Source organism: Bos mutus, chromosome 19 (genome assembly GCF_027580195.1).
Source record: "Bos mutus isolate GX-2022 chromosome 19, NWIPB_WYAK_1.1, whole genome shotgun sequence".
In the NCBI taxonomy this organism is placed as follows: domain Eukaryota; kingdom Metazoa; phylum Chordata; class Mammalia; order Artiodactyla; family Bovidae; genus Bos; species Bos mutus.
Window position 1 is genome coordinate 8984982 of NC_091635.1, and position 27131 is coordinate 9012112.

The 27131-nt window shown below is 51.7% G+C and overlaps 1 long non-coding RNA gene across 1 annotated transcript; it reads right to left on the reverse strand.

Annotated features, from left to right (window-relative positions):
• Positions 1-14442: 14442 nt before the first annotated feature.
• On the reverse strand, positions 14443-26714 carry LOC138992065 (uncharacterized). Its single transcript, XR_011467891.1, has 3 exons — positions 26646-26714; positions 24051-24119; positions 14443-19415 (listed from the first exon to the last, which is right to left on the reverse strand). It is a non-coding gene; the product is annotated as an uncharacterized lncRNA (long non-coding RNA).
• Positions 26715-27131: the final 417 nt, after the last annotated feature.

The window sequence follows — 27131 nt, forward strand, 5'->3', positions numbered from 1 at the left end:
CCTGAAACTCATTGTTTGCCTGGCCCCAAGACATCCCCACGCGACGTCTGGTTGGGTCTAATTTAAGTATGTAAATTTAATGGTTCAGTAAGTAAAATTGCCTTTATTGTTTGGAATGGTTTGTGCAATAATTTATGGGCTCGGCTGGTTCATTTGATGGATCTCTATGATGGAGTAGGTGACGGCCATGAAGCAGGTATTTATATAAAGAACTCAGGAAGGGTGTGGGGAAGAATTCAAGCCTGCAGTCCAGAGTATCGTATTCCCCTCCAGCAGGAACAAACTGGAAGCCACCAAGGAATGAGGAAAGGTATTCCAACCCAGGAGAGGCCAGCGGCAAATAGCCAGGACTGCCGCAGCCTCGCATATCCTGGAGGGTCAGTGAGCAGGAGCCCAGATGAGCTTCAGTCCTTCTTTCCTTGGTTTTGAAAATGCATTGAGTGTGGGACTTCCTGGCGGTCCAATGGCTAAGGCTTCACCTTCCGACGACGGGGGTGAGGATTTGATCTCTGGTGGGGGAGTTAAGATTCCACATGGCTTGTGGCCAAAAAACCAAAACATGAAACAGAAGCAATTTTCTAACGAATTCAATAAAGATGTTTAAAATGGCCCAGACTTTTAAAATCTTATACATTAAAAAATAAATAAAATGCATTGAGTGTAATGTGCCATGCAGAAATTGGGAGGACGAACTGGGAGCACTCTGCAAAAATATCTAGGTATTTTGGCGTTTCATCCGCCACTCGCTTCTGACCCAGCCTGTATGTGCCACCTGGATTCTGGCAGGGTGGGTTTCCATCGCCACTCCCTCCCGCAACACGCACTCCACACTTTGCCTGCTGGGCCACACAGGAGCTGACAGTGATGAGTGAAGATGGCAGACTCAGAGACAGGTCCTGACCAAGCCTGAGCAGAGGAGGTCAGCTGGAGGGCCAGGATGGAGGTGCACAGGGGACCCAGTTTCTCTGTCGCACTATGGATGGTGCCAACACAGCGATGAGAAGATCCAAGGTTGAGAGGTAAGGAGCTCAAGGCTCTTCCAAACTCCATGGATTTAGGAGGTGGGAGGATAGAGCACATGCCATAGAAATTTCATCTTCATTACTTTTTGCCCAAGATAATTGGTCAATACCCATAAGCACCTGCGAGCTTGATAGCAAGAAGATGCCACAAGAAGATGCTGTGCTGGGGGACTGCAGCCCCACTTGTGCTGCTGAGCAATTCCTTGATTGTTCCTCCCTTGGCTGTTCCCCACCCCATCCTCTTTCCACCTCCCCCAGTTCCCTTTGAGCCCCTGTCCCCCCCAAAATTGAGTACACACAGAAAGTCAGACAGAGATAGAATCCTCTTTCACTGGCTATGTAACTTTTGTCCTGAGCCAGTGGTAAACTGAGTCTTCACAGGAAGAAAATCTGATGGGAAAATGGAGTCTGGGGAGCCTGCTAAGAGTGTGAAATCTAGAAGCCCTGTTAAAAAAATATTCCATCTTTAAAGCATGAAAGTGTTAGTCGTTCAGTCATGTCCAGCTGTTTGCGACCCCATGGACTGTAGCCCACTAGTCTCCTCTGTCCGTGGGATTCTCCAGGCAAGAATACTGGAGTGGGTTGCTGTTTCCTGTTCCATGGTATCGTCCCAACCCAGGGATCAAACCTGGGTCTCCTGCATTGCAGGCAGATTCTTTACCATCTGCGCCACCAGGGAAGCCCCTTTAAAGAATGGGAGCATTTTAATTCAGGGCCCAAGGATACTGCTCTTGACATTAGACCATGAGTCTCACCTCTTGGAGGAAAGATGGCATGTGAATGAGGGGCTGAGACGTGTCCGTTCCAGCAGTCAGCTCAGGCTGGCAGCCTCCCCACTCCGGCACAGGCTACTGAAGTCCGCTCAGAGGACCTGAACCCCTCTTCCTCTGTCCCAGTTTGAGCCCTCCCCCTTCTAAGTCTCCCCTGCCGCCCCCTGCCACCCCCTGAAGTGTGTATCTCTATCAGAGTGGGTATAAATGAGCATCACCACCTCTCAATTTTCCATGGCTGATTATCCACTTTGTGGATTATCTAAAGTCAATTTTTGCTTCCAGACCAGCATTGCTGTACCTGACCGCCCTCTCCACCCCACCTGAGTGGGGAGCGTCAGAGGGGAAGCCCGCTCATTTGCAATCTGGCCTCAGAAAGTTGTTTCTCAAGGTGACAAACCAAACCACTGTTGACGTTGGAGGCTGTCCACATACTGCATGAGTCCCTTCAAACGAAGGGTCTAGAAAGGGTGAATCTATAGAGACAGAAAGCAGAGTGAAGGCTGCAGGGGCTGGAGAAAGACAGGAACGGGGCAGAACTGTTACCTGGAAACTGGGTTCACCTCTTGGTGGATGTTGAACCAAAAGACACAATCAAGCCAAAGACTGGGAGAAGAAAGGATTTCTCATTACTAAAGTAGACTACAGGGGGTATTACCCAGTGCCTCCCTGAACGGCAAAATTGGGGAATTTTTAAGCTAAATGTGACTGATTGTTCATGAAGGGTCTTGAGCAGAGAATTCACGGGGCAATTGTGGACAGAGTCCAAGCCTTAGTTGATTAAAGTCAGGAGGATCGGCGTCATCATTTCATCCTCCACCTGGGGAGGGGTCTTAGTTCCTGCAGAGCTTAAAGACCGTATCAGATTGCCATGTATCGATAAATTCTTGAGGAGGAATTAGGACTCTGTTTCATCTCCAACCTATTATTTTGTTTTGTTTTATTGAAGTATAACTGGGCTGAAGAATGAATGCTCTCTAATTGTGGTGCCAAAGAAGACTTATGAAAATCCCTTGGAATGCAAGGAGACCAAGGAGTTAGTCCTAAAGGAAATCAACCCTGAATATTCACTGGAAGGACTCATGTTGAAGCTGAAGTTCCAGTACTTTGGCCACCTGATGCAAAGAGCCTCAGGTAAAAAACCCTCATTGGAAAAGACCCTGATGGTGGGAAAGATTGAAGGCAAAAGGCAAAGGGGGCAGCAGAGGATGAGATGGTTGGATAGCATCACTGACTCAATGGACATGAATATGAGCAAACTCCGGGAAAATAGTGGAGGACAGAGGGGCAGTCCCTGGGGCTGCAAATCGCCGGACACAGTTTAATGACTGAACAACATTTGCTTTACAGCATTGCGTTAGTCTCTGCTGCTGCTGCTGCTAAGTCGCTTCAGTCGTGTCCGACTCTGTGCGATCCCATAGACGGCAGCCCACCAGGCTCCCCCGTCCCTGGGATTCTCCAGGCAAGAATAGTGGAGTGGGGTGCCATTGCCTTCTCCACTGCATGAAAGTGAAAAGTGAAAGTGAAGTCGTTCAGTCATGTCAGACTCAGCGACCCCATGGACTGCAGCCTACCAGGCTCCTCCACCCATGGGATTTTCCAGGCAAGAGTACTGGAGTGGGGTGCCATTGCCTTCTCCGGTGTTAGTCTCTGCGGTACACCACAGGGAACCAGCTCTATGCAGACATGTGTCTCCTCTCTTTTGGGCCTCCCTCCCACCCCACCCACCCCGCCCATATGGTTTCTTGACTGCTTTTCCTTCGTTCCTGCTTTCTGTTACTTTCCCTAAGATCACTGATAAACTGAGACCGGTTTAAGGGCAAACATCGTGGCCAAACTTAGATCACAAAACGGCTTAGACCAAAAAGGCTTCTCTTATGATGTCAAGAAAGCCATGTCTGGTTCTCTTGCTCCAGGGACACCCTACCCTATCTGCTGTACATAACTCTGTGTTGTGGGGGTTCCTTTTGCAGTGATAAAAATGTTTAGGAACTAGATAGTGGTGATGGTCGCAGAGCACTGCAAGTGTACCAAATGCCACCGAAGTGTATTTAAAATAGTTTAAGTGGGAGCTTTTAGACAATGCATATTTTACCACAGTTAAAAAAAAAAAAATAGCCACTCACCCAAGAGGGGAGGAGTGATATTCACTTTATAAACAGTTACTGCACATAATTCAAAATGGGCACTTGAGAAGCATGAGAAATCATGACTTTTTTTTTTTAATGCCCATAATGGAGCCGGGGGACAAACCCAAAGCAATAATAATAAAATAGTAAGACCTAACAGCTGTGGGGATAAAGTCATCTCTTTGGCGCACATGTGGATAATCGAGAGTTAACTCTTAATAAAATAATAAAACGCGAGAGCAGCGGGAATACAGATTACCTCCTTAGCCAACTGTCAGAGACCATCTTCATAAAATAATGACCCTCTTTTTTATTTCCCTCATTTTATTGTACAAGATGTAATTGTAGCCAGGCCGTTCCCCAACTTCCAGGGGAAGGTAATTGTCAATCAAGATGAAAAATGTCATCATTTAAGTCTGTCCCGGCCTGACGGGAAGGTCCATATGGTCTATGAGGGAGGGACGTGGAGTGGTGATTTATGCCACCACCAGCAGGGCAGCTTTCTCCGAGACAGTCAGGGCCCGCAAGGACAGGACAGTCACCTCCAGAAGCTCAAGCCACCAGCTCGTGTTCCCCACTCAGCTGCAGAGTGAACAGATGGCGTGCCCCACCGTGGGAGTCCTTGGTGAGCCCCCCGAGATGGGAGAAAGGGGCGAGGTCTCCACCCAGAAACACAGGAGGAGAGCTGGCGCTGAAATACAAGCTCTGGTTTCCGTCATCCTCTGCTAGGAGTGTTCACCTGGAAGTCTGGGGGTCATTGTGTCAGGATTTGCTGTTGTTTCCTTTTTGCTTCTTTTTTTTGGTCTTAAGTTTGGAAGTGTTGTTTGTTTCCTTTGCAAGGTTTATACCAGAGACGCATACTAAATTTTCGGGTGTCTCTATTCTGCCCCTTGAATGCGCACCCAGCCAGGGACCCTCCTGGTGCAGAGAGCCTGGCCCCCGCCTCAGCCTCCTATAGCTTAAACCAAGGCTCTATGGGCTGAACCCTGTCCCCCTCACCCTTGACTCCAACCAGGAAGCTGGAGATCAAGTTGTCAGACCCCAACAACCCAAGAATCAGAGGAGCCTGGGGTTAGTAGATCCATGAAGCAGGACCATGCCTGGTCTGTCTGATGTCCGGCCTCGCTGATGAAGCGTCCCCCAAGGCTCCCCACAGGTAACCCAACCCTGGAAGCCCTGCAATGGGGCTGCTGCTTCTCTGGATAAACAGACCCAGTCATGGCTCCTCCTCCTTTTGAGCCTGCCTCTGCCTCCGAGGTTGTGTTCTTTTTTTTTAAATAAACACCATCTGAATAGCAACACAATCACACAGTGAAGGCATCTGCCTGTCAACCCCACCTGCCTCGGGTCCACTCGCCCAGGGAGGCAAGCGGAGTTTCTCCCAGGAAATCAGGAGCCTGGGGAGGCTCCAGGAATCTCTGAGGACAACAGCAGAAGATGGCAGAGCGCATGCCCACCGCCCACACTGCACGCACACACACGCTCTTACACGCTCATGTAGACACACTCACGTGCCCGCCCTACTCTTAAAAGTCACCCACACACCCCACTGGCATCCAGTCCCATTAACTGATTGCTTCTCCCTGTCCTTGTAATAGACTGTTCAGCAAACCTCCTTCTTTTGTTTCTGCTTCTCATTTTGAGAGGGGTCCATTTTGATGAAAATTAACGCTCCGTCTGAACCTCTTTCTCAACCATTTTAAAGGGTAATTTCTCTCTTCGGCAGAGGCATTGATCAATTGATACAAAGCAAGGGACGGGGATCAATACAGAGAGCAGGAGTGGGGAGCATGTTCCGGAGTCTTTGGATGGCCAAGATTTGACATCTCTTTCTTCCCCCAAAACTCCTCCTTCTGCTGCCCCAAGCTTCAAACAGCGGGGCTGGAGGGGCTTCTAGAAAACGCAGGGCTCAGTGCCTGAAGCCGTCCAAATTACCTCTGAAACAATGTGATAATCAGCTGAGCAAGGGACGGCCGCCTCGGGGCACCATCCTGCTAATCCTGCTTGGCAGTCTCCTCCCCTCTCCTCCGAGAGGCTCCAGGCCCCCTGCTCTGTGTGGCAGCCTCCTCCCTCAAGAAGCCAGGCTCCCCACTGGCCAGCTCGCCTGGGCCAGTCAGGGCACCAGCCCAGGGTGGGCGGCGGGACAAACCCCGACAATCCCCACCAGCTTGTCCTCCCCCTCCCCTCTCCTTCTTCCTCTCCTTCCCTCCACCCCATTCCGTCTTTCCTCTCCCCAGATCTGCTGTAACTGACATTTTCCATCTGACAGGTTCTGTTTTCCCTGCCTCCGGTTGCCAGGGAAACAAGCAGAGAGGACCGCAGCCAGGGAGCTGTGAGCTGCCTTTTTTAAGGGGCCCTGGACATAAACAGCACTTTCCATAACGGGCACCTGGCACAGAGGCCTGAAAAAAAAAGAAAAGAAACAGCACAGAAGAGGCTAAAGTGGGAGAGAAAAAGAGTCAAGTTCTAATCCCCTTCCTGATGTGCTAAAATACCAGACACCTGATCCCCAGCCCTCTGTGGGCCCCACTTCCTAAGGCCCTCAAAACCAGGACTCTGTAGGCAGGACTCAGCACCACTACCTGAGACTCAGGCTCCACTGAGCTGCAAGGGGGATGTTAAGAGTGAAGCCACCTTGGGGTTGAAAAGAAGCTCTTCAAGAAGTGATGGGGACCATGCGGTTCCCTCCTTGCGTGCGGGTCTGTAAGCCCACCCGTCACCTTTGGATTCTACCTCTGCAGTATTTCTGACCCCTTCCCCATCTTCACCACTCCTGTCCACGTGGGCTTCTACCATTTTCCATGAGCCTATATACTTACCTCCTAATCACTCCCCACCCCCTCCACCTCCCCTACATTCTTCCCACCCAGTGATGTTCCCCTGCACAGACCTGTTCCCCTGTGGAGGCCTCAGTGATTCCAACTTGAGCACATTTGCTGCCAAATCCTTAGCCTGGCACCCAACGCCCTTCACCATCTGACCTTGACTAGCTTTCCAGCTCCTTCTCCCATCTACATCTTGCACTCTGACTGGGTCAAATGGAGCCCCAGGCCCCAGGGGCTCTTTCACACCTCCATTTCCTCAACCTAGAAGCCTCTGCCTTCTTTACCCCCACCCTGCTAGCCACAACCCAGTTAAAATGTCAACTCCAGGTGGAACCCCCTCTGCCCTTCCAGGCCACATGGGTCCCCCTCCTCTATTTTATTCTCAACTCTTCTGTTGAGCATCCTATCTTGGGTTTGGTTATAGGTCCTTTGCCCTCCCAGGTCTGATGATTCTGAGGGCTAAGAAACAGCTTACACCTGGCACAGTCCATTGCATACAGCAGATGCTCAATAAACGTTACTTCTTTGTCCTCCTGGTAGACCCGTCAAGGAAAAAGGCGGATCTCCTTGTGGTAGAGAGGACTCGGCAGCAGCATCTCAAACACACCTACAGGGCAGGCTCACGTGATCGCAGGCAGGACCACATCCCGCCTGACGGAAAGAGCCATCCAGCTTAGAGGAAAAACCTCTTTTAAATGGATTCATTTGAAACTCTTCATGATATAAGGTTGGAAAAATTTTTACAGATTAAAAATAGATCCAACTTTCTTCAATAATAACAACTCAAAGGGAGAAATAAAGTATTGTTCGTCATCCCACAGCCCAGATAACGTTTTCAATATTTTTAAAAAGTAATAGAGAACCACACTGTTATTGTTGCTCAGTCGCTAACTCATGTCCAACTCTTTGCGACCCCACGGACTGCAGCACACCAGGCCTCCCTGTCCTTCACCATCTCCCGGAGTTTGCTCAGATTCATATCTGTTGAGTTGGTGATGCCATCCAACCGTCTCATCCTCTGCCACCCCCTTCTCCTCCTGCCCTCAATCTTTCCCAGCATCAGGGTCTTTTCCAATGAATCAGCTCTTCGCATCAGGTGGCCAAAGTATCGGAGCTTCAGCTTCAGCATAGAGAACCACATGGTTCCTGTATAAGGCTAATTCACAGCACAAGTCTCCCGAAGTCCAGGAAATGAACTGGAATTGTTTGGGAAGCACCACAGAAGAGGGTAAATGAGCTGGTCTACAGCTTGAGAGGGGACATCAGACATGGGACAGCCAAGGTCCTAGCCAGAGGGTGGGGAAGGAGTGGGTACAAGTGAGGAGAAGGAACAACCCAGAGCGACTAAGCTGGCAGATCTGAGAGCTAAGGATTCAGTGTCTGGGAGGTGCAAGCTGACAAAGACACAGCAGTATTTGGGAAAATCGAATTGGATCAGATCGGGCTTCCCAGATGGCTCAGAGGTAAAGAATCCACCTGCCAATGCAGGAGATGCCAGTTCGATCCCTGGGTCAGGAAGATCCCCCGGAGGAGGAAAAAGCAACCCACTCCAGTATTCTTGCCTGGAAAAAGTCCCATGGACAGAGGAGCCTAGCAGTCTATAGTCCACGGGTGCAGAGTCAGACACGACTGAGCAACTCAGCACGAAGCACACACGAGTTCGATCAGATCAGAGAAGACTGAAAACACGCAGCAAGGGGACCATAAGACATTGTGTGTGACTTCCCTGGTGGTCCAGGGGTTAAGAACTCACCTTCCAATGCAGGGGAGGAAGGTTCGATCCCTGGTCAGGGAACTAAGATCCCACATGCCACCAGTGACTACGCTGGCACTCCACGATGAAGATCCCGGGTGTCTCAACTAAGGCCCGATGCACCCAAATAAATAAATACTAAAAAAAAAGAAAAGATGTGTGTGATGCAGGTAAGAGGGGGAAGGGGGAGGCCTAGGTGGGAACTAGGACTCATGGGTGATTGAGACTCTTTCAGAAACGCAGTTGATGTTGTCATGCTATTTTTATGCTTATAAACATAAAAGCTAAAACCGAGGGCAATCTCAATAGAACCATTGTGAGATCAGCCTGCAAGACACTGAGAGACCTGAAGGGGTGAGGGACTCGGGTGCCCACATGCATGTGCTAGTCAGACAGGGAGGGGTGACTTTGCAAAAAATGGACCACCAGGTCGAGGCGACTGGGTAGACGCCAGGGGAGTGGAGCTGGAACCAGTGAGTTGGACGTGGCCTTCAATGACCAGCTTCCTCATACCTGGTGATTCAGATCATGCCTGCCAAGTGGTAGGTAGTTGGCAGCTTCTCCTGCGATGCCAACACTGTTGAATAACAGAGTGAATGAGTTGTGAACTGGTGCTTTGGGAGTGGTGGGGAGAGCCTCTCCAGGTGGTCTGCTCCCCAGGCGAAGGCTGGCTGCAGGGGACTGGGTCCTGGAGCATCCTCCCGGCTCAGGTGCTGTTCACATTCGCAATGGGGCATCTCACACAAGCCTTGTTCCCCTTTTGCTGGGGGCTGGGGGCTCAGGGGTGTTCTGTGGGCCTCCCAAGAGTATAAGGCAGCCAGAGAGAGGGTGAAACAGCTCTGAACTAAAGCAGGGGCTGTGAGGTGCCGCCACGCTACAGGATCCGACCCTCGGAAATCGCTCCTGCATTTTCTTCCAGGACCAAAGGGAGCCAATGAGATAAATGACAAGTCTGTCTCAGGAAGCTCAGGCCCACCCAGCATCCAGGTGGCCACATCCCAGGGGGAGGAGAATTATCATACACCTCATTTGCATCACTGTTTTTAATTTACCAAAGTGCTTTGCCATCTTCATTCTGTCTTCCCTACAATCCTGTAAGATAAGTACCTGAGACACAGGCTTAACCTTCCTTTCTGTGTGTAAAGCTCAACCACTTCATTACATAGATTGTCAAGTGATTGTGAAGGAAAATGGAGGCCCAAAAATGTTAGAAAAACTGCCCAAGGGGCCAGTCAGAGCAGACACCGAAAGGGTGCTTTGTATCTTCTAGGTCAGGGCGTTTCTTAGACAATACTGCCTCCTGGAAGAGGTGCTTAATAGACAATGGCTAATATGATGACGATGATGACAATGATGGTGTGTATCAGATTCATGTTTTATAAGTTTGCAATAAATGATGAGAGTTTCTCAGATTACTCAGTGGGTAAAGAGTCTGCCTGCAATTCAGGAGACATAGAAGACCCAGATTTGATCCCTGGTTTGGGAAGATCCCCTGGAAGAGAGCATGGCAACCCACTCCAATATTCTTGCCTGGAGAATCCCATGGACAGAGGAGCCTGTTGGGCTATAGTCCATGAGATCACAAAGAGTCAGAACTGACTCAGCGACTAAGCCTGCAGTATATGTTAGAATCAACATAAATGATGAAACTGGAGAGGGGATCAGGGACCAGACTGAAGAGGATCTTGGATACAAGGTCAAGAGTTTCAGCTTTTCCCAGGAGAACTGGGGAAGCAGGCTGTTTCCAGCAAGGAGTGTGTTGGTGTTCCCCCCTACCGCAACTCTCAGCTCCCCCCTAAAAAGAGATATGTCCATGTCCTAATCCCAGGGAACCTATGAAGGTGACCTTATTTAGATAAAGGGTTTTTGCAGATGTGATTAACTTTTGATCTTGTTTTTTTCTGGTGGAACCTAAATGCAATCACAAGAGTCCTATAAGAGGGGGACTGAGAGAGAGGAGACAGACAGAAGACGAGGCCATGTGACGACGGAGACAGAACTGGAGGGATGCAGCCACAAGCCAAGAAATCAGAAACCGAAAAAATCAAGAAAGATCGTGCTCTCAAGCCCCTGAGAGAGAGAGCACAGCCCAGCCAATGCCAGGCTCCGGGCCTCCAGGACCAACAGAGACTAAGTCTATGCTGTTTTTGCCCCCAGGCCTGTGCTAAGCTGTCACAGCGGCCACAGGAGACTGATATGGAGTGCCCCATGCCACACCCAGGGGGACAGGCTCCATTTAATTCTCCTTTCCCTTCACAGGCGTGTTGGGCGTGGCTTGTCATTTAGGCTAGGACCGGAGAGCAGGCCTCTGGGGGCCGTGCCCAGGTTCCTGCAGTTGGCGAGCGCAGAGGCTCGGCCAGGGCCCCAGTGTCCTCCCCTGTCACCAAGTTCCCTGACCAAGCTCCAGAAGGCCCAGCGCCCTAACTCAGGACTATGCCCCCTACCAGCTTTTGTTCCTTAACACAGACCCCACTCCTGGGGACCTAAAGATATTTTCACCTGCTTTTTGAATCAGTTAAATAAAGGCTTAAAAGAAATCTCTGCCTTAACTCAGAATCTACTTTAAAAAAAAAAAGCAGGGTGAGTTGGGAGACAGACCCCAAACTATAGGAACAGACCTCCTTTTCTCTGGCCATGGTGACTAGTCGCCCCTCAGAGGCCACGACTGAGCCCCAGGGGGAGTCTAGGAAGCCCTCAAGAATTGCTCTCATCCTCAGGTTACCCTCTGAGGAGGTCAGACCCAAATCTCTCTGGTCTTCAGTTTACTCCTCTGCAAAATGGGATGGTTTTACTGACTACTTCCCAGGGCTATTAGGAAGGATTAAGTCGATGAGAAAATACATGCCATGTGTTCAGTGAGATGCCTGGGCAGGTCAAGATCTTCCTGGGTGATGGGCATGGGATGAGGTTGAGGGTGGAGATGGGGATAGGGAATAAAACCATGTGATGAGAGTGGGCAGCCCTCCCAGGAGGCCATGCAGCTTGTTTGGTGGCTTAAGTACTCAACTCTCCAGCCTTTCCAAGTGGGGCAGGCTTGCTCTGAGCCAGGCCGGTGTCCACAATGCTCAGGGCTCCAGGACCCTGCCCACCACCTTCCAAGAGAGGCAGCACCATGTCACTGGGCAGGGAAATCCTTGGGACACATTCATCCCAGGGGCACTGCCAGCCCTGCGCACCTTTCCTGGCTCCAGGAACACAGTCTGGCCAGCCCCCTCCCTGTGTGTTTGATCCAAATTAATTGTCTGTTAGGTTAATCGTGCAAGTGTCCCTCTGATTCCTTCTCATGCAGCAGATTCCTGTGTGTTGCTAAAAATACAAACGCATGACTCACAGCTTCTGAGGACCATAAAGGAGAGAGAACACTGCATGGCCTTTCTGCGCCTTGGAGACAGGCCAGGGTACCAGCTGGGGCGGAGGGGGCTGAGCATAAACACTGCGCTTGCGCCAGCTGCAGAGGGCAGAAAGAGGAGGGGTCCAGGCGGGCCGGAGCTCCGAGCTGTCTGCAGCTGGGTGGTTTTGTCTTCAGGGCCTGACACCACAGCTGTTAAGAAAACTTTTTGCCTCGTTTCTTTGAGCTCTTCATCCGCTCTGCTGTTTGGACTGTTAGCTTGAGAAAGTTTAAGATCTCAAGATTCGAGTTCTTGTTCATGGCCTCTTGTATCCACCTCCCAACTGCTCACACTTGCCCTTCAGAGGCAGTGAGTGGTCCCCATGTGTATGAGCGGGTGTGTCCACTGTCTCCGGGCCTCCATGGGCTTGCACCAGCAGAGAGCGGGCTGCTGGAGAGACCCACAGGGTACCGGCCTCACCTGAAATGAGCATTCTCTCCCTTTCCCTTCTGATGCCCAGTGGTCCTCCATCCACCCACCCCAACCCCCGACCCCCACCCCCCAGCGCTGCCTTGGGAATGTCTTCCATGTCCTGTGAGGCTGACCTTCATTTGCTGCAGGGACAGACCTCGGGGGCCAAGAGGCAGCATCTCATGACCTTGAAGAGATGGGACTTTGGAATCAAATACACTCTCTCTCTAGCAACCTCTGCTTCCTCCTCATCCAATCAGGGCGTTAGCAGATGCCCCCACCCTCATTCCCTAGGGTGATGCGATGAGGATTATGGGAGAGCAAATATGCAAAGTCCTGGCCCAGAGAAAGGTTCCACACACATCCCCACTGGTCTGCGGGTACTGGTACTGTTACCATCTTCATTGCTCCCACACGCGGGGCCCCCACTTACCCCATCCTCACCCTACATCTGGATCTTCAGCGCTCTCCTTCCTGCGTGCCTCGGCCTCTGAGTCACAGACAGTTGGCTGAAACGCAAACGCTGTCAGTCCCTGACCCTGGGAAGCAGCTGCTGAAGAAAAAAAAGCCTTCAGGAGAATTTCCTTGGCAGCCAAGGCCCTCCGATGAATCAGGGGTCTTTGATTACTTTATTCCAGGTGACCTGCTGGGTCGTCTCCCAGTCTCCTCCCAGGGTGGGGACAGAGCCTGCAGGAAGGGGCACGCAAGAGAGGTGAAGGGGAGAGGAGATGGGTCCGGGCTCAGAAATAAGAGGCTAACAATCCCTATCAGGGTCCCAGGGAAATCAGAGTTGCCATGGCTGGAGTTGAAGGACCAGACATCCCTTCCCACGTCTGAAGCCCTTCTCAGCGGCCACCACCTCCTTCTCTATGAGGCAAGGGTAATACTAGGGGCTGCCTCTACACCCACCCCCTGGAACCCTCCAGCTCCAAATGGGCAGAAGAGAAGGCAACTGGCATCAGGTGAGGACTGGCTGCCAGGGCTCCTCTACACAGAACAGGAGAGCCAGATGCCTGGTCCCTGGGGCTCTACAGCCTGACGCTTTCAAACACACTGGGGAAAGTTGAAATGCAGCTGTTAGCAGCAAACTGCATTACACAGCAAAACCACCCAGCTAGAAATCTGGTTGAGGGCACTTTGTACCCTCCCCCACCCCGACACCACCACATGTACCCTCTTTGTAAGCGCTGGTTGCAGCCACACTGATCCACAGGTAGCTAACTTTCCCGCAGCCAAGCCCATAGTGAAACCTTGGAGGGCAGAAAGTCCTTCTCATGTTGAACACCGATTGAACCAGAAAGTATTAGATTCTCTCAGAAGATCAGTCCCCAAACTGGCCACTACTCGTCTACCTTGGGAGTAATGTGGGATTTTTTTTTTCCAATTATTAAGATGGTGGACCGTTTGAGTTTTATCTTCATTATATTGCTGGCCAAGGTGAATTTCATCTTCTTGCCCGTCTGGGGTAGATTATTGTCCGAAACGGTCCCGGCTTGCTCAAGCCTGCCTGTAGCTATGCCCCCAGCCCCTGCATTGCTGGTGCTAAGCCTGGTCGCGTGACTGGCTTTACCAGTGTGAGGACAGCAAGCACGACACCACGGAGGCTTGGAAAGCGCTTGTGCACTTTGGACCCCTGAGACCAGGGGGAAGAGGCTGGGACTCACCTCCTGGGGGGAGAGAGGCCACATGGAGTAGAGACGGGCGGCCTCGGCTGGGATCCGTGGACAAGTGGCCTGCCAGCTGCTGAAAGGTGAGTAAAGTGGTCCTAGAACCCCCAGCCCCACTCCAGCCATCAGCTGATCACTCCGTCAGCTAAACCTGCCCAGGAAAGAACTACCAGCCAACCCTTGGAAAGCCAAGAAATCACAGGCACTTAATTTGGGGATGGTTTATGATGGATACAACTCTCCAAACTCTGAGCATCATGAGGTGCTGGAAGGCAAAGAATGTCTTGGATCAATATGCATTTCCATGCCTGAAACAGTACATTGTGGAGAAAATGGCAACAGGGGTTGCACGGCAAATGCACATACACACAAACACAACTCACACACGTGCAACAGGCATGCACACGGACAGACACATGTCTCATGCATTTATCTTCTACATGAACTGTAGACATGTGAATTTCAAGCATCGCTCCTGCGACTTTCCTGGTGGAAATTTTCGCTATAGGTACCGCACCTGGCAGCCAGGTCAGTGGGCATGGCTGTCCTGCCTTCTCTGGTCACTCTCAGCACTCCCTGGGACATACCCTCACCACAGCTGGTACTCCAGCATCACAGGTAAAGATTCATCACCACATTCTTGACTAACTGAGCAGTGGGAACTACAGGAGAGTCCTTGGAGAAGGCGACTGAGGTCTCACAGGGCAAGAAACCAGACCACCCTTTGACAAACCCTTCCAGGAGTAGAATTTAGGGGGTCCTAGGCTATCTGCAGGGATCACCTCTTTTCACAAGTTAAGACTCACCCCTGATTGTTTTGCCCTAAGAGCCCATGTGCACTTAGGTGTGACTGGAGTTTCTCTCTACAGAGGGAACAGCCTGTTGTACAATCTGAATTGTTCTCTGAGCCTGAGGAATAGACGACTTCCCTCGTAGTTCAGCCAGTAAAGAATCTGCCTGCAGTGCAGGAGACCGGGTTAGGGTCCTGCGCCAGGAAGATCCCCTGGAGAAGGAAAAACCCACTCCAGTATTCTTGCCTGGAGAATCCCAGGGACAGAAGAGCCTAGCATGCTACAGTCCCTGAGGCTGCAAAGAGTCGGACACAACTGAGCAACTAAGCAACAACCACAGCAGAGTTTATGGGGTCCAAGGTCAGGTGTTCTCAGAGCAGCCCAGCACTTAGAGTTGCCTTGCACAGACAGGCTGGCGAGACAGGAGCCAGCCTGGGGTTGGGTCTCCTGGCAGGATTCCCGCCACATCTCCAACCCCTCATCCTCCAGCCTGGTGGCCAGTCACATGGCAGCCTCCCTGCCACCCTGGGAGTACCCGGACCAGAAGTCACGCTACTCCTCTCTCAGCCTAAGCCCAACCCAATTCCCTGGGAAATGCTCAAAAACCCTGAGCTTAATAAAGTGTACTACCATGGACCACTTTAGGAAGACAAATTGCTATAAGTTTTACGAGGGCAATTCGACAACATACATACAATTTTTAAGTGGCCATATCCATTGACATAGCACTTTTCCAAGTTAATCTCAAGTGTAGAAAGTTTAAGAATGCTTATTTCAGGATTGCTTGTAATAGCTAAAGAAATTGTGAGTGGCTGATCTATACAACACAAACTCAAATATTCGGGGAACCAAAAGCAAAGGCACAAAAAAAGGGGGGGATTTTATTTTTGAGGAGGGGGAGAGGAGAGAGGCCAATTAGAATATCTCCTTTTTGGGATTAGAATAGCATACTCAAATTGATCACCTACTGTGTATATATCTTGGTCATGTCACGTGACTTGCAGGATCCTAGTGAGAGGGTCAATTCCTAGGTAGGTTGATAAGAAGTCCAGGGTTCCTGAGGAGGAGAAAGGGGTCCCCAGCCCTCAAAAAGGAGAAAGGGGTCTGGGGCTCTCAAGGAGAAAAGGACAAATGTTCTTTTCTACACTGCTTTGTCTTAGTCAATATAATGATGTATCTTGCTCAAGGACATGTTTCTTCTTGGCATGACCCTTCTAATTAGTCCTGTCATCTTAAAATGCATATTATGGGAGTGGGCCTGGTAAGATCTTTCTATTGTTCATTCTAATCTTGTTAATTTAAGATATTTGTTGGTGGAGTGGGTCTGAAAAAAGTATATAAAGCCTTGATAAGACTAGCGAGGGGGGCATTCTCGTCCCCCTTCTGATGTCTATGTCAGAAGCTTCCTCTGTCCCTTTTCTTACTCTAATAAAACTCTGCTACTCAAAAGCTATTGAGTGATCAAGCCTGGTCCCTGGTCCCGAAGCCAAATCTTCTTCAGAGATCATGAATCTGACATCGTTCATCGTGAGCGGTCGCTAGCTGCCCGACCAGGGGTTGAGCCTGGGCCACGACTGTGGAAGTCTAACCACTGGCCCGCCAAGGAACTCCTTACTTTCTTAATTAAGTTAGACCTTTTAAAACATGTTCTGTGAAATAAAGTTTAGAAATATGACATTTTTCCTACCCATGTATTCTGTACAATAATCTCTTCCTGTTCACCTTCAGCCTGGGTCCTCATCACCACCACGCCCTTTTTTGGGTCATCGAACAATTTTCAGGAGGCATCGTTCCACTGGAAATTTCATCCCAGGCCACAGGGGCCCATTCGCTTAATACGAGGACAGCGTTTCATTTTGTTTTGTTTGATTCATTCATCCTGTGGGGCATATTCACAGTTCTCACAAGGTAGCCTCTTACTGTATTGCATTCTAAATTGACATTTAATGTCTTGTTTACAACAGCGTTGATTGAAGTCTAATAGATCAAATACAGCATAATTCCTGTGTTTAAAAACTCTTGCTTTATACTAAATTACACAGAATAAATGTCTATCAAGGAGGGATTCCCTTCGTCAGTGATGCAACTCCATGCAATGGAAGACTACACAACCTTTCAAAAGGATATGATAGATCTCGAACATCTGCAATATATTTCTGAATGAAGAGAGCTCACTATGGAACAAGATGTACAAAAAGATCCTATTTTTAAAAGCATCTATGTGTTAGTAATCGCATTAAATGTTGTAAATTGAAATAGATCATATTATTAAAAGTTATTATCAAGGCAATAGGATGGTAAAAGCATTCACTTTTCTGAAGTGCTGGCACTGCCTGGAGAGTAGGAAAAGTATTATATTTCCTTATTAATCTGTAATAAATCAAGGAAGAATGTTGCAACCTCTAGTAGGATAACTATGGAAAGAAGTAACAAGCTAATGATGGAGGAAATGAAATAATAGCATTTACTTGATTCTTCCCGGAGAAGGCAATGGCAGCCCGCTCCAGTACTCTTGCCTGGAAAATCCCATGGATGGAGGAGCCTGGTAGGCTGCAGTCCATGGGGTTGCTGGGAGTCGGGCACGACTGAGCGACTTCACTTTCACTTTTCATTTTCATGCATTGGAGAAGGAAATGGCAACCCACTCCAGTGTTCTTGCCTGGAGAATCCCAGGGACGGGGGAGCCTGGTGGTCTATGAGGTTGCACAGAGTCGGACACGACTGAAGCGACTTAGCAGCAGCAGCAGCAGCACTTGATTCTTCCAAAAGAAAGCAAGAAAGGAAATAACAGGGAATGCAGAATAGGTGGGACAAGTAAAAAACCCACGGTACCATGGTAGATTTAAATCCTAACAAATCAGTAATAAGAATAAATGCAAATGAATTAAATACTCCAACTAAAAGACAAAGATTGTCCTTTTTATTTTTTTTTAAAAATCAAACTATATGCTTCCTGTAATATCACAGAGTGTTGAAAGTAAAGCGTTGAAAAAGAGGACAGGTTTATTTCTGGCTCGTGAGATTACCCTGGGGGACCGGGTGCCTTCCAGGGCGTGCCCCTCCTCTGTGCTGATGAGTCTCACACAGGCAATTCAACGCTCCCTTCAGGATGTGGCAGGCGTCACCCTGCTCACGTTCCTCATAGAGCACGTCACACAGCCTCGACCACCTCAAGGGGCTGGGCGGTGCAGCAACCACACACTCAGAGGAGACGAATCTCCCACACCCACAGTGAGGAACGCTCACAGGACACAGTGGAGTACAACCTTCTGACTCAGACCTCCATCCCCTGAGAGGGTCGACCAGAAGGCTGGTTGTTTCACTGTGCGTGTGTGTGTGTGTGAAAGTCAGACAGACAGACATACACACACATCTGTAAAGTTGACTCCTACAATTAGCAGAACTCCACCTGATCTGCTGGCCAGCTGTTGGTTGCCACCAGGCCCAGGGAGGCTTCATTCAACCTTGTTGGCTGGAACTAGGTCACAGGTGAAAATAAGTCTCGGGCCAGAGAGAAGCAGACGACCCAGGAAGCTGAGGGGAGTAGCTCTTCCTGGCCTCAGTGACCCACGGCAGCTCAGCACTCCCTAGGGCTGAGGGACTCTTGCTGCCCCAGCCACGTCCTTTCAAACACAGCCTCCTTCTCCTGGCTGAACGCTTCTCCACGCTGTCCCAGCAGATGGCTAAGCCAGTGGTGGGAGGGCAGTACCCACAGGCCAAGATCACGCCTTCAGCCAAGTACAGTCTTGTCTGTTGCTTCCTTCCATGGCCAAACACTTCCCTGTGGCCAGTCTCCAGCAAATGTCCTTGCTGGCCACAAGGGTCAGGGTGAGCTTGTAAACAGGCTGCTGGAAACTGGACTCCACATTCACTCCTCCTGTCTATTGGTCTTGGGGCCTCATTTGGTCCAATTTTGCTCAGGTTATCACCAGGGCTTTCAAATGTGGATGCTTCAGCCTAGGATGTTTTGGTCTAATGCACCTATGGAAGATTCCAGGTGCTTTGGAACCTCAGAAAAGTCTACCAGGCAGTAGGATGTATACATCAGAAGCTCAGAAGGAAGACTTGGCCTCGAGATACAGGCATAGAGACCATCTCAGTTATCTGTGACCGGCCACCCCAAACATGGTATAAAACAGGCCCTGTATCATGCACAGCGGTGGGGCAGGACCTCAGATGGAAAGCAGTGCAGATGGCTTGTGTCTGTTCTGCAAGGTCTGAAGCCTCAGCTGGAAAGACTCAGAGTATGGGGGCACCTGAATGATTGGAGCCGAAATCCCTTGGAAGTGCCTCCCTGGCACCTGGACTGAATGCCCAGCAGAACTAGTCCATCTGAGCACCTACCTCTCGGGCCTCCACGGGCCTTCAGTCTCCCACAGGTGGTGACGGAGTTCCAAGAAGGATGTCCCAAGAAAGTGTCTGAAAGCGACTATTCCAAGAGACCAGACAGAGGCTGCATGGCCTTTTCTGACCTTGTCTCAGAAGTCAGGTGATCCAGGGAGTCACGAAGGCTAGTCATTGCAGGGAGGGGAATGAGACCCTAGCCCTCGGTGGAGGAGGGGCAGGATCACACAGCCGGAGACACGCTGGGGAGGGAGGGGAGATGTGGATGTGGCTGGGGTGATGTGGCTCCAGCTGTCATCAGCCCCTGGTGGGATCTGGAATCATGGAATTGACATGTAGAATGAGAAGAGTGTCGTGCAGGGCAGAGGGAGAGAAACCACGTGGGAGACAGGGAGGCACATGGCAGGGAAGGAAGGCCCAGGGCAGACAGTGTCGCCAGCACACGCCCAGCGGCGAGGCCTCCAGCTCATCTGCTACAGCCAGACCAGCAATCTCTGTGCCGACTTCTCAGTTCCCTGCCAGTTGGGAGGGGACTTGGACAAACTCCAGGAGATGGTGAGGGACAGGGAGGCCTGGCATGCTGCCATCCATGGGGTTGCAAAGAATTGGACACAACTTAGCGATTGAAAAACATCAACAACATGGGAAGGAGTTCTGAAAATTTAAGGTGTGACCCTTTTCCATTGTTCCCACTGAATGTCCTTGAAGTTATAGTCAGAGCTTGGGGGACAGGGAAGGAAGGGCTCGCTGTGGATGGGGTACTGAACGGAGAGTCTGCGGGTGGGGCTCCATCTGAGCTCCAACACCAAGCACCTCACCAGAGCCTCCTCTGCAGATCCCGCTGCCTCTGTTGAAGTGAGGACCCAGCTGGAGGTCCTCAGAGCCTCTACAGCCCCGGGAGAATCCTCACCCCTTGCCTCTATCTGACCTCACCTGCACACATGTGCACACACACACACACACACACACACTCTTCCAGACAGACATGACCGTGGCTCTTACTCCATAGACTTGGGAGCTTTCCCAGATCAAATGACAAGAGATGAAAAGCATGGGCTTGATTCTTCCTCATCCAATTACCACTTTTATTGGAGGCCAGGATCCTTCAGGCTGTGGAGAGGGAGGCAGACACTGACGAAATCTCACATAGAAGCAGCAGCCAGAAACATCCCACTCCTGGGAGCCACTCTCTTCCAGGGCCGAGTCACTGGAATTCCCCGCTTGGAGGAGGGAGGTTAAAGCGAGGCCACCTCACATCGGAGCGGGGCGGAGAGTGCCCTGAGCTCCCAGGCAGGGATCACCCCTGCCTGGCACCTCCCCAGTGGACTGGTACACATCTCTGTGTACCAGTCAATTATTTGAGGCCAGCCTCAGTTCCCACATCTGTAAAATGGGAATTGTAACATCATAAACCTTCCAAGGCTTTTTTCAGAACACCCCAGGGCAGTGCTCATGAGAGCATTTGTAAATCACGAATACGTGCATTGTAAAAATGTTGTATTTTTTAAATGATGTTTTGTATTCATGGGAAGGGCGAAACAACAGATTCTGGGAACTGTGGGTGTGAGCTCAGAACATCTCTGAGCAAGACATAGAAATGATTCCTGTGGCCCCAGGACCAGGGCAGCAGTGTAAGGGATGGGTAGATGGTGGGGCCGCACCACAGCCTCTGCCTGGCCCGACCCCACAGGGCTCTGAAGCAGCCAGCAAGCCAGAGCTGGTCCCTTGCCTCCTGCCTTCCCCTCCAAACGGTTTCCAGGAAAGGCACTGTTGCCATGGGAACACATGTCCAATTATTCTACTTGCAGAAAATCACTCATCAGCCAACTTGGCTGGAACATGCTCCTTTCTGCAGAGGAAAACTGCATCTTGTTTTTTCACCTCCGCCATGACCAGCTCTTTGAGCAAAGAAATGGAGAAGCAGACCAAAGGACTCAGGCCACAAGAGAGATGGTCTTCTGGGCAGAGAAGACAGAGGCTACGAGAGAGAAGCAGGCCCTTTAGTAAAGCGCAGGCAGGCTCCCATGTCTGCAGGGTGCTACACAAGCTGGAGGCTGAGGGATGGCAGGTGGACAAGGACTGGGGCCATCGATCACCACCAACCAGCATTACTGAGCACTCACTCTGAGCCAGGCTCTGCTAGATGCTGAGGAGAAATGGATGCTTCCAACATCTTTTTATGCCTTCAGTGGGTGGGGATTCAGAGCCCAGAGGAGGGCAGAGACTGGTGAGCAGATCAATCACAATAAGTGATCAGGACACAACAGAATGTTTATAGTAGTCAGAAGTAGACCAGAAGGTGAAAGAATGGAAGGTTTTGATGTATGAAGAGGAGTTTGCCAAACAGACTAGGTATGTGGGTGTGTGCTCTGGGCAGAGGAGACATGATTAAGGAGTGGACTCCTGGAGCAACAAAGTGCATTCTGAGAGCCAGTGGTTGAGGCTGCCCCAGTGGGGCGCCCGGATAGGGAGAGGAGGGAGAAGAGGAGGCAGGCTCGGACGCTGGAAGCCACCTGTGCCCCCGCAAGGAGCGTGGCCTTCAGCCTACAGTGCAGCTGGAAGAACTCAGTCAGATTCACACTGGGCAGAGGCAGGCAGGACAGAGAGGAGGATGGGAGCCTGGAAGACCAGCCAGCAGGCGGGGCCACCGTCCAGGGAGGAGGCCCAGTGGGTGTCTGCACAAAAGGGACAAAGGAGGATCTGCAGGTGGGGGGCATGGAGCGAGGGCGGAGCCCAGGACCAGAGCTCCACCCAGTTCTCAGCTCTGGGAGAACAAGTCTGGAGGCAGCCTTAACCAGATGAGAATAGTGGAGGGGTGGGTATGGGGAAGGGACAATATCAGATGGGGTCACGCTGAACAGGAGGCAATGAGGCATCGATAGCCTGAGTTCAAGTCCCGGGGCTCTGTTTAGTGGCCATCTGTGCAGCCTTAGGCCAATCACTGACCCTCCTCTCTGTAAAATGACCCCCACTTCCTTGGGTCCTCATGAGGACTCACAGAGGTCAGCCCCAATGGTGGGTGGTAAATACCCGAGGATGCAGCAGTTCTGAGCTTGTGACCCCAGGGTTTCCAGGTCAGGGTACTCCTGCAGACGCTGCCATGCACAGCCCCCTCGGGGTTCAGTAAAGAAGCTGGTCCCCTGCACACGTCCCCGTGCTCACCCTGCCACCTGACACTTTGCACCTGGAAACAGCTGTCCTTCCAGATGGTGTCCTCCGGGGCTGTCGCTGCAAGAAGCCCACCGACCTGCCATTCCCAGCCTTCCAGCCCCACCTGGTCACTTGGAGCACACTGACTGGGCCTTCATCCTGGGTTCAGGGTCCTACCTGCCCAGAGGGTCGTGACTTGTCTCCCAGCTGGCGCACTCGGCAGATGCCATGTGTTTGTGTGTGGCCACTTCTATGAGGACCTCTTGGCTCTTGGGATAGAGCGATCAGGTCTCTGGATCTTGTGTCTTGGAAATGTCCAAGGAGATGACATACCTTAACTGCCTTCACCCACAGCACCTCTCAGCAAGACACACCACTACTCCCCCAAGCAAAGCAGTAACAAGGGGATCTGGCATGGCGGGCTTTCCAAAGGTGCTTCCCCTTTCTTAGCACAGAGCCCGCTCATCAGAGACCCTCGGTAAATGTGTTAGTGGATGAGTTAATGAATAAACATACAACTGCTTCTCTAAGGCAGCCTCAATTCTCCCTAGTGGCCAGAGTTCATCTGCGAGGAATTCAGTGTGTGTCTGAGTAGGAAGTTCCCAGCTGAGACCAGATAGGGCCACCTGGCCATTGCAGAGCAAAGGGGAATAGCTGGCATGCAGGACCAAGCAGGATGAGCAGGCACAACCTGTGTCCAGGGAGCAGGCACAACCAAGGCTGGCAGCTGCTGGCAGGGGAAAGGGACTGGGGAGAAAGACGGCATAAAGATTAAAGCGCAATCTTGACCCCAAGGAGTAGAGGAGGGGCTGAGGCAGCAGGACCCTTCAGGTGGGGCAGATGGCCCAGGATCACTCCCGCAGGGAGATCGGTCAGTGCTCTAGGGAGCATTTGACTGGAGCTCCGTGGGAGCTGTCCCCACCCTGACTCTAGTACATCTGGGCTCCTCTGGGGAGCAAACGCTGACTTCGACAGTCCAGAAGTTCCTAAGTCCTCAGACCAACTGGGACCTTCTCTACCTGCACCTCCCTCCTCCCAGGACGAGGACTTCATTGCTGGCCTCTTGGGGCCTTTCCTTGGTGGCATCTGCTGGGATGACCCCTGGTTCTCCAGCTGCGGGATTTCCAGGGCCTCAGACGCTCCACGCACACCCCATCTTGGACCACACAGTGGTCTCCTCGAGACTTATCCCAGCAGGGAGGAGGAAGTCATGAACTTTGGGCTTTACAGAACCATAATTGAAAACCTCCACTACAGCCAAGTGACCTTGGACAAGTCAGGCTCCCAGGACAGAGGTTTCCTGTCTATTCCGTGGAGGAGGAGATGACACCTGCCCTCCGGAACCCCAATATACCCACCACAGGGAAGGGAAATCAGGAGCAGACAAGCTGGGACCGCCTGACACGGGCCTTTCCTGTCCCTGCCCGCATTACCCACTTCCACCCTGCTCTGTGGTCTACTGAGCTCGCCGTCTGAACCAAAATTTAGAACATGTGACTTGACAAAGGATTTTTGTCCTCTTGCTTCAACAAACAAAGGAGTCCAGACTGATTCCCTAGACAGACACACGCATCATTGACACCCTGACCCCAGACCCCTGACACCCTGACCCCCACCCTGCCTCACCTGTTACCTGGGCCATGACCCCAGCACACGATCCTTGTCACAGAGACATCCATCAGCCTGGACTTCATGGCTCAGCCCTGAGTCAGGCCAACAACAGCCCCTGATGGGGAACCAGGCCCCACCCCTACCCCAGAAGCAAAATGAAGCAAATAATAAGGCCATCAAACACTCACCAGACCCTCCAGGTGGAGCTGCACAGAGGCTGACACCAGGCAGGTCCCGGGGATCCGGTACAAATTACTCTATTTAAAAAAAAAAAAAAATGGTGGGAGGAATCGTCACAAAGGAAAGGCTCATTTTTCCATGTTTTTTAGGGCAAAGCTCTCAGCTCTGCAGAACCATCCCAGTTTCCTCGTGCTTTTATCTTCTGGTCCCCTGTGAAGTACATGGCAACATTTTCTGGATATCTATTCCCTTCCAAAAAGAAGAAATCTCTTCCTGTCTAAAACAATAAAAAGGTGGGTAATTAGCGTGTAACAGTTAAAGGATAATTTTAGAGGGGTGAGCTGAGTTCATAACATCATTCTGAATATATTTGCTTTTAACTGAACTCTCTTTTTTTCCCCTCCTTTCTTCTGTGGTAATTTTTTTTTTGTAACTGTAATTAGCTTAATTGAGATCTTCCCTAACGAAAACAAGGAAGAACGTCTGCAGGAGAACTGGCTTCTGGGGAGGCCACGATGCTAGCAGCACCCTCTTTGCCCAGGCAACCTCCAGGTCCCCCAGCGACCACCCTCCGCCACCGGTGGCTTCTGCCCTCCGTCTGCCAGCCGAGCAGGCAGGTAGGCTGTTGCGTGGCTAGTTGTCTTCATTCATTTATTCCCCCTCTTCCAGAAACACAAAAGCCCAAGAGCTCTGGATTTTATTCCTACTCACTACCATTACCCAGGGGGGTGACTCTTAGCACAAAGCACAGAAGAGAAGGCTGCCGGCAGGTCCCGCCCTCTGAGTGTTTACATCAGGCCTTGAAGGAAAGAGGCAAAGGTTAGCGGGCAACAAGAGAGGGGGGGCCCTCCCCAGCCCCCAACCTGTGCAGCTAAGAGTTCTGGTTCCGGGACTCTGCCCCCGCCCACTTGCTTTGGGCAAGAGCCAGTCCTCTGCCTCCAGGCAGCTCCTAGCACTTGGCCACTTGATTCTGACTAGGCAGCGGCCCAGGTCTCATCACCTGAGTTCCTGACCATAGCTCCCACGCTGCCGACTCCGCTTCACTCAAGGCCCTGACCCCTGGGTTTCTGCCCCAACCCCCAAGCTCCTCACGGGCCCCCGATTCTTGGAGGCATCTTCCATTCAATGGACAGGACCCTGAACTTTCCCTGACACCCCTTAGACTGCTCAGGTCTCTTCCTCTGGCAAACGCAGGGGTGTGGGATGTTTGGAGGTGTTCCCGCAGACCTGTCTGGGTGGCTCCGGGGCAGGATGTCTGGCCAACATCTCTAAGGACTTCCCAGGCCAGACATCTACATGGGTCTTTCAAGTGACAGTTGAGAGCAAATGTGCAAAGGCATAAAGTAAATGCTTGGGAAGGTCAGAGGGAGGACACTGGTCCACGGGACAGGCAGCCCCAGCAGGCTCCAGGAACAAGCTGTAGGACATACCTTACATGTGTACCACCCACGGATCTGAGGTCCTAAATGTGCCAAACGCAGCGAGGACAGTGGGATGTCAAGTTCCCGCTCAAAGAAATGTTTCTCCCCCAATACTGGAGGGTAAGGGCTGTCCCGGCAACCCCAGCTCTCTGCCTCACCAGCATGGGCCCAGCTGCCTCTCCCCCAGGTCACCAGGACCTTTGCCATAATGGCCAGTCCCTGGGAGACAACAGTGACCTTCACAGAATGACCACCATGGTTAAGGCCACATTGTAGCCATTCACGTGGTGGGCAGGCCCCAGGTCAACAGAGGACACAGTTCACAGCAGAAGCAGCAGCAGTTGGCAGGCCAGAAGCCATCTCCTGAAGGGCTGGTCCAGAGGCCCTCACAGGCACCTCTCTCCAGCCAGGCCCCGCCCCTCCAGCCAGGTCCCTCCCCTCTAGCCAGGCCCTGCCCCTCCAGCCAGGTCCCTCCCCTCCAGCCAGGCCCCACCCCCCCAACAGGTCCCTCCCCTCCAGCCAGGCCCCGCCCCTCCAGCCAAGCCCCGCCCCTCATCTAGGCCCCTCCCCTCTCCTTGCCCACAGAGCTTTCCTCCCAGGAGGGCCGAGCTGCTCTGGGGAGGAAACTCCACCCAGATTTGTCATTGTTTTTACAGAAAAGTTGGTTTCTGCCAAAAGGGAAAAATTAAAATGGGAACAGACTTTCTCTGCCCCTACCCCCACCCCCAGCCTCTGGGAATCGTTATCCTCTTCATGAAACCCTGTGGCCTGGTCTGGCCAGCCACCAATCCCAGGCCTGGTGAGTTTTCTCTCCTCCCTGACTGAGGAAGGCTTCCCCCGCCTGGGAGGCGCAGGCCCCCTCGCTATCTGGACCAGAGCAAAAAAAGAAAAGAAGCAGGACCATCGGGAGGGTCCTGAGTGGGTGGGGCGGGAGCACCACTGGCAGAGAGAGCAACAGGCAGGCAGGGACCCCTGCAGACCCCGGCCACCCTAGGGAGACCACTGCCACTCTGGAAGCACGAGTCAGGGTTCCAATTTCAAAAGCTCATCCGTGAGTTTCTGTAGCCCCCCAGGCCTAATCATGGAGCACAGCCCTCTCCTTCCGAAAGTCTTCCTCCCACTCCTTGTTGAGATCCACCAGATCCTGACTCCCAGAGGCCACCCACTTAGCCACCGGCTCACCTTCAAGCCCGTTGAGCTATGGGCAGCTTATATTCCCTTTCCCGGTTCCTCTGACTCACATAGTCTTGGTTGAGGGGGGCACGTGACTTTCAGAGGCAGGCCCTCTTCTGCCCCTCCTCCCCACCCTGAGGAAGTCCCAAGGGTAGCCAGGTTTGCATTCCTGCCTCAGCCAGAGCCTGGGCCTCCCAGCCCCTAATAGTCAGGTACTCTGTCGTCTGTCCCAGGCAGGCAACGTCTTCAAGCAGTGAATCAGGGAGGTCAGGTGAAAGGCACCTGGCAGGCATGGAAATGATGCTGCCTTCACACACTGCAGGAGGGAACAGAAGACCGCCACCACCTCCTGCCTCCTCTGGAGAACTCCCCGGATGAGAGAGACAGAGGCTGGCATGGCTTCACCTGAGGGCGATGGAGGTGGGAAGGGTCCACAGAGGTCCGCCCACATCCCTGCAGCCCTTTCCATTTCTGGGCTCACTGACCTAACATCCC